This window comes from Zalophus californianus, chromosome 9 (assembly GCF_009762305.2).
Source record: "Zalophus californianus isolate mZalCal1 chromosome 9, mZalCal1.pri.v2, whole genome shotgun sequence".
NCBI lineage: Eukaryota > Metazoa > Chordata > Mammalia > Carnivora > Otariidae > Zalophus > Zalophus californianus.
In genome coordinates, this window is record NC_045603.1 from 96,077,031 (window position 1) to 96,089,032 (window position 12,002).

Below are 12,002 nucleotides of genomic sequence, written 5' to 3' on the forward strand. Positions count from 1 at the left end.
TTCCATTTATTCTCCCCCCTTCCAATTTTTTTCTCCAGTATTTTTTAACAAGCCATGGGAATCCATAAATATGTTAAAGTTTTAAAAGTCTTTAGCCTCCTTTTCTCCCCGTGATGTTAACTTATTAAAGAGCATAGGTCAGCTGGCCTGCAAATGTCCCACTTGCTGGATTTGCCTGACTACTTCCTAATGGTACATTGAATTGATTGATTTTAATTTCTCCTCTGGCCAATTTTACGAGGATACCTGGAGTATTGTGCATAGATAGATCATAGATCCTCTTGGTGCAGTGTAAGAACAGATTTTTAAAACCCGAAATAATCTCTATTTTTAATTTTTTGAGAAACCTCCATGCTGTTTTTCATAGCGTCTGCACCATTTTACATTTCCATCAACAAAATGCATAATGACCAGGATCATAAAGCTTTCCCCCTATATTTTTGATAGAAATTTTATAATTTCATGTCTTACATTTAAGTCTTTAATCTATTTTGAGTCAATTTTTGTGTATGGTGTAATATAAAGGTTTAATTTCATTCTTTTGCGTATAGATACCCAGTTTTCCCAACACTTTTGTTGAAGATACTATCCTTTCCTCACAGTGTATTCTTGGCACCCTTGTCAAAGACAATATATATAAATGAATTTCTTTCTGGGCTTTGTTCCATAGATCTACATATCCATCTTCATGCCAGGGCCATATTGTATAAACCAGGAAGTGTGATGCCTCCAGCTTTTCCTTTTTTCTCAAGATTGTTTGGAGTATTTAGTGTCCTTTGTTGTTCCATATGAATTTTAAGATTATTTTTTCTATTCCTGTAAAGAATGCCATTAGGATTTTGATAGGGATTGCACTGAATCTGGAGATTGCTTTGGATAGTATGGATATCTTAATATTGTCTTCCAACTCACGAACATAGGGTGTCTTTCCATTTATTTGTGACTACTTTCTTTCATTGATGTTTTGTAGTTTTCAGCGTACACCTCCTTGGCTAAGTGTATTACTAAGTCTTTTATTCCTTTTTTTGTTATTGTACATAGGATTGTTTTCTTCATTTCTTTTTCATATAGTTCATTGTTAGTGTACAGAAACACAGCTGGGTTTGTATGTTGATTTTTTATCCTGCAACTTTATGGAATTGGTTTATTAGTTCTAACAGTTTTGTGTGTGTGTGCGAAGTCACTAGAGGGGTTTCTATATATAATATTATATATAATATTATGTCCTATGCAAATAGTGATAGTTTTACTTCTTTTCTGACTTGGGTGACTTATTTTTTGGTATACGTTCCTTTTTATTTAAGTATAGGTGACACATAATGTGACATTAGTTTCAGGTGTACAACATAGGGATTCAACAAGTTTATATGTTATGCTGTGCTCAGTCCAAGTGTAGCTACCATCTGTCACCATATAACACAATTACAGTGTCTTTGACTATATTCCTTATGCTGTACCCAAATCAGTTGCTTTCTTATACACTAACAATGCAACTGTAGAAAGAGAAATTAGAGAAATGATTCCATTTGCAATAGCACCAAAAACCATAAAATACCTTGGAATAAACCTAACCGAAGAAGTAAAGGTTCTATACTCTAGGAACTACAGAACACTCATGAAAGAAATTGAAGAAGACACAAAAAGATGGAAAAATATTCCATACTAATGGATCAGAAGAATAAACATTGTTAAAATGTCTATGCTATCCAGAGCAATCTATACCTTCAATGCCATCCCAATCAAAATTCCAATGACATTTTTCAAAGTGCTGGAACAAACAATCCCAAAATTTGTATGGAATCAGAAAAGATCCTAAATCACCAAGGAAGTGTTGAAAAAGAAAAACAAAGCTGGGGGCATTACGTTGCCCGATTTCAAGCTATATTACAAAGCAGTGATCACCAAAACAGCATGGTACTGGCACAAAAAGAGACATATAGACCAATGGAACAGAATAGAGAGCCCAGATATGGACCCTCCCCTCTATGGTCAAATAATCTTCAACAAAGCAGGAAAGAATAGCCAATGGAAAAAAGACAGTGTCTTCAATAAATGGTGCTGGGAAAATTGGACAGCCACATGCAGAAGAATGAAACTCGACCATTCTCTAACACCATACACAAAGATAAACTCAAAATGGATGAAAGACCTCAGTGTGAGACAGGAATCCATCAAAATCCTAGAGGAGACCATAGGCAATAACCTCTTTGACATCAGCCACAGCAACTTCTTTCAAGATTCATCTCCAAAAGCTAGTGAAACAAAAGCAAAAATGAACTTTTGGGACTTCATCAAGATAAAAAGCTATATGTGCCTTTAAATATAAGTGTGTCTCTTGTATATAGCATATAGTTGGATCTTGTATTTTTATCCATTTGTCCCCTTTGTTTTTATTGGATAATTTAATCTGTTTACATTTAAAGTAATTAATAGTGAAGGACTTACTAATGTTATTTTTGAAATTTTTTCTGTCTTGTAGTGTTCCTTTCTTCTTTAATCTTTTGCAATTACAAACAATTCTTACAGTTCATTTCAACCTTGAGAATTAAAACTCATTTCCTACAAATCATCAGTAACAGAGGGAGCATGCATGGTAAAAGAAAAAAACAAACAAACATATGCCCATCTGAACATTATACACTGGAAGCATCAAAGCATCTGGACCTCTGCCTCAATTCTGTCTTGGAGTCATGACCAAGGAATTATTTGTTTAATTTAACAGCATCCTGGATTGATATCTGTATCTTGAAAAGGGGTTTCAGAATAAGTTGCTCTTGATTACATTTTTTATTTGAAGTGATATTTGAGACATTTACAAATAGGAAAGAAAACTAATGCCCAAAGCAAACCGATTACTAATTATTCCATTTTTATTAAGGGAAAACTAATAGAAATATAGAGTTCACACACACACAATTTTTTTTTTATAGGCCTCATGTTTGTTAGGTTTTATCAGGGCTCTTTCTCCTTCTGTGTGTGTGTGTGTGTGTGTGTGTGTGTATGCATGTTATGTTGGGTTTGTTATTTCTATTATTTATTTATTTGTGTTCTATTAATTACCTAAGTTTTCTCATTTGGTATAAGCAACAAGTTTTGATTTTACAATGACAGAATAAAAAGAATGATAAAAAAATAAATAGGCTAAAAGGAAGAAATTTTTTAAATCCTGAAGGAAACTTGATTGTACATTGCAGCAAAATTTCAAATGTTTTAATGAGTAGTACCTCTTGATAAAGATGTTTTCCAGGCATATTTCAATTGCTATGAGCCCAAAATGATAAAGAAGTGCAAGGAACTACAGAGAGTAATTGTTTGACCTGTGGTGGGTTGGTGGTGGAAAATGTAGAAACCTTTCTTCAATTCCTGATGTATTTCTTATGTGACAGATACACCTACGGGAAACCTGTCCCAAGACTTGCAACTGTAAGCATGTGCAGAAAATTATTTCATCCCACTTATTGTGAGAAGCCAGAGTTCTGTGAAAAATTCAGTCAACAGGTTAGTTTACAGTTTTCTCTCTAGAGGCTATCATTGTTGTCAACCATTGAGCTACCCCATTTTACTCAATGGAAAGAGGACATTGGAGTAAGCTTATCCCAAAATATTTACCACCAAAAAGGAAAAATAATTTCTATTCCTGGTCAATAAAATTCTCATTTTGATGTCTAACCCTTAGAGAATTTAAACACATGAATATTAAATTCCTGAAGGTCAGTTAACATGTTTAACCCAAAGAAGTTGTGTTGGCATCGGAAGGAAAATAATAGATTTGGTGACTATTGGTCTTAATCAGTATGGCATTTATCAATTTTTTTTATTTCTCTCAGCTCAACAGCAATGGCTGCATCACCCAAGAAGTAAAATCAAATGTACTCCAGATTAAAAATATGGGTTATGAAAACCAACTTAAAGTGGAAGCCAAGATCAGAGAAGAGGGAACAGGTTTGAACTCTAAATTAATATAGGGGGTGAAACAATAAAAATCCTTTGTTTTCCATAACAAAATAAGGGTCATAGGAAAGTGGAAGGAAATGAATTTTGGTACTAGTAACTTCCAAGAGTACTTACTCTTCTCTACATATTTTTAGACAGTATTTACTGGAAATGGGACCAGTGAAATCACAAACATTGTAACCAGACTCAAGTTTGTGAGAGTGGATTCACACTTTAGACGAGGAATCCCCTTCTTTGGACAGGTAGAGTATACTGCAATTCACAAGTAATGAAGTACCCAGTTGTACCTATCTTCAGGGCACAGTGATGTAGCCTACAACTAGTTAATGATATCAGTTAATTAATATGACCCAAACCATGAAGCCAAGCAAAACTACTTTCCTTTGTAAGTATCACTGATAAAATGTGCAATCACATACTACAGTATTTTGAGAACCAGAGGTATTATTTTTTTAGAACATATAGCTAATGAAGATGCTTAACGTGATATGAGTTAATTATTATGTCAAACCTTTCTACCATCCATTTGACAATAAATATATTTCCACCGATATCCAGCCAGCTTCAGAATTTTAAGGGAATTTCTCACAAATGATTCTCAATTTATGGCTACCAGTATCCGCCTTTATACCTGCTGTTCTATTTAGAAATAAATAAGTGGTTTTTTTATTTTTTTCTTTTTCAATTTTTTATTTAAATTTTAGTTAATTAACATATAGTGTAATATTGGTTTCAGGAGTAGAATTTTGTTCATATAACTCTCAGTGCTCATCACGAGTGCCCTCCTTAAACCCATCACCCATCTAGCCCATCCCCCACCCTCTACCCTCCATCAACCCTCAGTTTGTTCTCTATCGTTAAGACTTGTCTTATGGTTTGTTTCCCTCTCTCTCTTTTTTCTTTTCCTTCCCACATGTCTAGACTGGATATGTGTAGTTTTATTTCTGACATAGGAACTATAATTGTGTACATTTTATGGCCACTATTATTAAATTATTTTCATACTTGGGCACGTATTGCATGGAGCACTGGATGTTATACGCAAACAATGAATCATGGAACACTACATCAAAAACTAATGATGTACTGTATGGTAACTAACATAACATAATAAAATTTTTTAAAAAGGTATACATATTATTTTTAACTAATAATTTTACCCCTTTTATAAGTATTTGTAATTATTTATCCATTCCATAATTATTTCTTTAAAATTACTTATAATTTTTCTCAAAAAGAAACACTTTTTGTGGGACAGCTTATGTGGTTTGTTTCAGGAGATGCAAAATACCTGAGGAGCCAAAAAAAAAAAAAAGAAAAGGTGAAAGACATGAGGATACAAATAGGAAAAAAAAAAAATTTTGTAGTCAATATAGAAGGGTTGTTTTCTGGATTTGCTTTTGCTTTTCTTTCAGTTATGGTAGCAAAAGAATTTGTTTCCATGAGTTCTGTCTTCTCTGAATATTATCCACATAACTTATCAAATTCTTTTCTTCTTTAGGTGCTTCTGGTGGATGGGAAAGATGTGCCCATCCCCAATAAACTTGTCTTTATCTCTGCAAATGAAGCAAATTATCTTTACAGTGCAACTACCAATGACCAGGGTCTTGTTCAGTTTTCAATCAATACTACTAATGTTTTGGCTAACAAAATTTCTGTCATGGTAAGTATGAAAGAAAAAAAAAACCTGAGGACAAAGAGAAACTTTAGTATAACAATCATTTATTCAGAAGTGAAGAAGCACACATATTTTATTTGAGAGAGAGAAATAAGAAGCTGTCCAACTTAAGGATAAACTTAGGAATTAAAAATTTAATTAAAAACAACAAAAAGGGGGGTGGGGGATGGGTTAGCCTGGTGATGGGTATTGAGGAGGGCACGTTCTGCATGGGGCACTGGGTGTTATGAACAAACAATGAATCATGGAACACTGCACCAAAAAGGAATAATGTAATATATGGTGATTAAGATAACAATAAAAAAATTTAAAAAAAAACAACAAAAAATGGTAGAAGAGATACTGTCAAAGTGTCTGATCAATTCATTAGCATTATCTTTAAAATGTTATGTATTATGCAAAAAAAATCTTATAGGATTTGGTTCTGCACCATATCAATTCTTCAATGGGTAAGTAATTCATGTAATTTGTTTTATGTTGTTTTTCTATGTCCACTCAGATAATTTGAAGAGTGATCAGAACCCCACACACACTTAATATATTTGCCTAATGATGATGATCAAAAGATTTCTACAACCAAAAAGATTTTATGCTTGTAGTTTCAAACAAAGAATTGGTGAAAGACAATGATTTATTGATTCCAACTTAGATAAACAGCATTTAAATTTTTTCCATTTCCCAAAGTTCACATGTTAATTCAATTTAAAATATGGAATGATGCTTAATGTTTTCTAAGTAATAGATACCTGTTCTTCCTTAAGATTGAAAAGATAAGTGGAGTGTCCCTATATTTGAAACTCTATAATGATAAACAGAGCTGTAAATTATTAGTATGATATACTTAAAAACAGTAATAAAAAAAACAGCAGGAACTTTATCATGAGAGCAAATAGAAAGGTCCCCAAAATAAACCTAGTAAATCCAGAAAAAGAAAACAAGTGTATCCATAAAATAGCTAAAGAGCAACCACTGCAGGGGAAATAAATGGCATTATCTGCTAAACACCATTGGTAAGGCTTAAAGGTCCAGAAACTACAAGGCCTTGAAAATCAAGTCATAATAATAAGAAGCATAGATGACAATTTGCTGGGATTATTTATAAACAATTTTGAAGTCCTTATAGTTATAAAATATTACATTAATATATATAACATAATTTTAATTCAACCAACTTACATGGGACTTCTATTATCTAAAGACTTCCTTTTCTGCTTACTATGATTATTTACCACTCTCACTGGGACATCATTGTTCCTCTGGCCTTGAGCCACAGAAGAAAAGATAAATCAGTGATGATTTAGCAGAATCAGGGCAAAGGAGATTAATGGGTAGATTATTTCCTTTTAATCACTGTAATTTGGGAAGGTGATCATTTGTTTCTTTGGTGGTCAACAGGGATGAGGGCGATGCTTAGTATGTTAGAAAGGAAGACACAAAATTTTAACTCTCCATTTTGATGGGAAGCTAAAGTGAAGAATTTCAAGACGTTATTGATTCTTTGTTTTTCTGTTTTACCAGGCCTATCACACGCAACCTGACTTGTGTTTTAACTCTGTATGGCTACAAGAGGAACACCAGGCAGCTCAGCACATTGCAAAGCATGCCTTCTCCTTACATGGGAATTATGTTCACCTGGAACCTATGGCTGGTACCCTGCCCTGTGGCCAAACTCAGATTATCAAGGCATACTATATACTCAACGGGAAGGCCATTGGGGAGCCTAAGGAGCTCATTTTTTATTACCTGGTAAGAATAAGGACACAAAATATATTTGGAGTTTATCAGTAGACAAAAGTGGTTAACGGGCCAGGAAAAGTGGTTCACCGGTGCCCCACCAACTTCCTTTCTCATCCATGTTCCCCTTGATTCTTTCATTTTTATGCAGTTCATTCTCTCTAGCAGAGATTCAAGAATCCAAGGCAGGTCATGTGGGGAGTAAATGTTGAGAAGTGTGTTAGGCTCAAAAAGGTTGCTTTTTTGTTGATTTTTCATTTCAGATCATGGCTAAGGGGAACATCGTCAGATCAGGGACACATGTTGTGCCTATTACAGCTAAGAGACTGTGAGTTTCCTTAAATTTGCTCCCCCATATCCTTCCCAACACATCGAGCTTCACACGTCAGTGACAGCTTACAAATGGGATATTATTCCCATTATCCCTTTATAATAAGGACACAAAAGATGCTCTCCTTATGAACTCTAACTTTTTTTTATTCAACACAGTCAACAGATAAATTGGATTGCCTCCTAAGGCACACTTTTTTCACTTCAGTGTGTTTCTTCTATCTGACATTTAAATTAGAAACTTCTGAAAATCTAAGCTTCCTTCTGTTTTTTAACCCTAACAATAAATGTGAAGTGGTCATCTTTAATTTTAGTATTGCAGAGAAGAGAGTTAAGTATCATGGAGAACAGCGAGGAAAAAGATGATGGACTGTTTTTTTTTTTCCTATGCCGGGCTCTGGGCTAGGCTTTCTTCCCTCAGGAAATGCTCTCTTCCTTCAACAATTAATGAGGATGCTTACTGTGTGCGCTGCAGGCATGAAACTGTGAACTCACACGTGATTTTGAGTGCACTTCATGAATAAGTTGGGGGAAAGGAAAGAGGATTATTTTCTATCTTAATTAAATCATGTCAGGATTTAAATCCCTGGAAAAAGAACCCATGAGCATTCTTGTAATTAACTGAAATTAAGGCAAATATTTCACCAAACTCCACCTCGACCCAGAGCTAAACTTAACAACGGTTGGGATTTGTTCCATAGCTGTGATTTTTTAAAAAAGATTTTATATATTTATTTGAGAGAGAGAGAAATTGACAGAATGAGTTGGAGGAGGGGCAGAGGGAGAAGCAGACTCCCTGCAGAGCAAGGAGCCCTAAGCAGAACTTGATCCCAGGACTCTGGGATCATGACCTGAGCCAAAGGCAGACGCTTAACTGAGCCACCCAGGCACCCCATGATTTTTTTTAATAGTTCCTTTCTCTCTCAGGCTGGAAAAGTAAAACATCAATTATATTTTTGTTTTTCCATATTGAAACTATACTGGAGGAGGTTTAATTAATTTATTTTTATTAACATATAATGTATTATTTGTTTCAGGGATACAGGTCTGTAATTCATCAGTCTTACACAAATCACAGCGCTCACCATAGCACATACCCTCCCCAGTGTCCATCACCCAGCCACCCCATCCCTCCCACCCCCCTCCACTCCAGCAACCCTCAGTTTGTTTCCTGAGATTAAGAGTCTCTCATAGTTTGTCTCCCTCTCTGGCTTTGTCTTGTTTCATTTTTCCCTCCCTTCCCCTATAATCCTCTGTCTTGTTTCTCAAATTCCTCATATCAGTGAGATCATATGATACTTGTCTTTCTCTGATTGACTTATTTCACTTAGCATAATACCCCCTAGTTCCATCCACATCGTTGCAAATGGCAAGATTTCAATTTTTGATGGATGCATAATATTCCATTGTGTATATATACCACATCTTCTTTATCCATTCATCTGTTGATGGACATCTGGGCTCTTTCCATAGTTTGGCTATTGTGGACATTGCTGCTATAAACATTGGGGTACATGTGCATCTTCAGATCACTACATTTGTGTCTTTGGGGTAAATACCCAGTAGTGCAATTGCTGGGTCATAGGGTAGCTCTATTTTCAACTTTTTGAGGAAACTCCATACTGATTTATTCATTTGAGAGAGAGAGAGAGCACGAGCAGAGGGGAGAGGCAGAGGGAGAAGCAGACTCCCCACTGAGCTGGAAGCCAGAAATGGGGCTTGATCCCAGGACCTGGAGATCATGACCTGAGCCGAAGGCAGACACTTACCTGCCTGTACCAGCTTTCATTCCCACCAACAGTGTAGGAGGGTTCCCCTTTCTGGAGGAGGTTTAATTTGAAAGAAAGTACTAATTAGTACTCTCAACAATTAACTGTTGTGGGGGCACCTGGGTGGCTCATTTGGTTAAGTGTCTGCCTTCAGCTCAGGTCATGATCTCCAGGTCCTGGGATCAAGCCCCACTTCTGGCTTCCAGTTCAACAGGGAGTCTGCTCCTCCCTCTGCCTCTCCCTCCTGCTTGGCTCTCTCTCTCTCCCTCTAATGAATACATAGAATTTTTATAAAAAATTAACAATTGCTGGGGCGCCTGGGTGGCTCAGTTGGTTGAGCAACTGCCTTTGGCTCAGGTCATGATCCTGCAGTCCCGGGATCGAGTCCCGCATTGGGCTCCCTGCTCAGCGGGGAGTCTGCTTCTCCCTCTGACCCTCCCCTCTCTCATGTGCTCTCTCTCTCTCTCTCTCATTCTCGCTCTCTCAAATAAATAAATAAAATCTTTAAAAAAATTAACAGTTGTTTGAATTAAATGTTAAAGAGTGCTGCCAACTTTGAATATCACTTATCCCAATATTTATATAGGGATAGTTTGATATAGAGAATGGACCCACATGTGCATTATTTCTCTTCAATGCATCATATAGCCTATTTTTCTATTTTCTTACAATAATGGAACATATAACACCTTTATAGAAATAGATGAATGTCTTAAAACATTATATCTTTATCTGATTTTTCTTTCCTGATATTTTAATTTGTGCATCATTCGGAAAAGGATCTCTACATAATAATATAAGGAAGAGTTTATTCATTATTTACTTCATGTAGACATCACAAAAAAAAGTAATGCAAGTAACTCAGCCAATAATTGAAAAGAATTTCTTTATATACTCAGTGAATTTACAAGTATTTATAATAAAACTCTTTTAACCACACATTGTAGTTATGTTATTAATTACCAGTTTGTTCTTCATAAAGATGTATGGAAAATCGACTCTATTAGTTAAAAGAACCAACTCTGTTCACAATTTGTCTAAATTCAACTTTTCATAGCTTGCTCATCTTGTTCTTTTCTTATACTATTCTGCAGTTTTAACCTCATGGTGCAGATTACTAATTTCAGAACTATTTCTGAGTCTGTTTTAAATTCAGAATTCAGATTTTAAATGACAAAACCTTCACAAATTTCATCACTAAAAGGTTACTTTCCTTCCAATATTCTCTGGGGAAAAAAAAATCTGCCATGACTTCTCTTTCTATTTTTATGATGCTTCAATCTATTCTGAACTACTATTGCTCACTCCCAGACATGGCAATACAAGGATTTAAACTACCCTCCTATTAGAGAGAAACTTATTTCCTTTTAGGGGTCTAAGTTGAATTTTTTTTTTCTAAAGATTTTATTTATTTGAGAGAGAGAATGAGAGAGAGAGAGAGAGAGCACGTGAGAGGGGGGAGGGTCCGAGGGAGAAGCAGACTCCCTGCTGAGCAGGGAGCCTGATGCGGGACTCGATCCCAGGACTCCAGGATCATGACCTGAGCTGAAGGCAGTCGCTTAACCAACTGAGCCACCCAGGCGCCCTAAGTTGAACTTGATCCCTCCAATAGGACAAAAATATGAATGCCCTGACACTGCTTTAGTCATTCCCAAGGGCGGGGTGTGGCAGCGGGGGGAGACAGAAGAGTTGTTTTTAAATGAGCATAGTTTCAGATTTGCAACATGAGAAAGTTCTGGAGATCTGCTTCACAACAACGTGAATATACTTAACACTACTGAACTATACACTTTAAAATGGTTAAGATGGTGAATTTTATGTGTTTTTTCACCACGATAAGAAAAGACATATTTGGGAAAAAAAAGTGAACCCTATGATTATATCTTATAAATTATAGCTCTGAATTTAAATTGAGAATCACCTCTGGCCTGCAGTCTAAGTGAAATGGTTTTCATTCATCATATAGATATATGAGATATATACTCATTGTATATATGACATATATAAGAACTTCCTTATTCTATAATTTTTAACTGAGTCCAGCAGACTTTATAAAATATTTTGTGTATACATACATATGTAGAATAATTTTGAGCTATTCTGACATAAGTTGTTTACCACCTTAGTTAAGTGGAAATCAGACACAGACTTGAGTGTAAGGAATTTTTACTTATTCTGGAATTGAAGTTGTAAAGGGACACATTAGCCAATTAATTTCACCAAATAATTAGAATGACATTAAAGAGCCTATGCCATTGAATGAGTAGGCACAGTTCTAAACTGGGTTAAGATCTAACAACAGTGTTCTGACCCATGACCGTCTTGTCTCATTTTCTCCATGTCCCCGTAAAAGGCAGTTTTTCCTTATCCTTCCCTGTGGAGTCGGACATTGCTCCCATTGCTCGATTGTTCGTCTTTACTGTTTTACCAGATGGAGAAGTTATTGGAGATTCAGAGAGCTTTGAGATTGAAAAGTGCCTAGCCAACAAGGTGAGGGTCTTCAGCATAAAATCACAAAAGCACAAATAAATAGTACT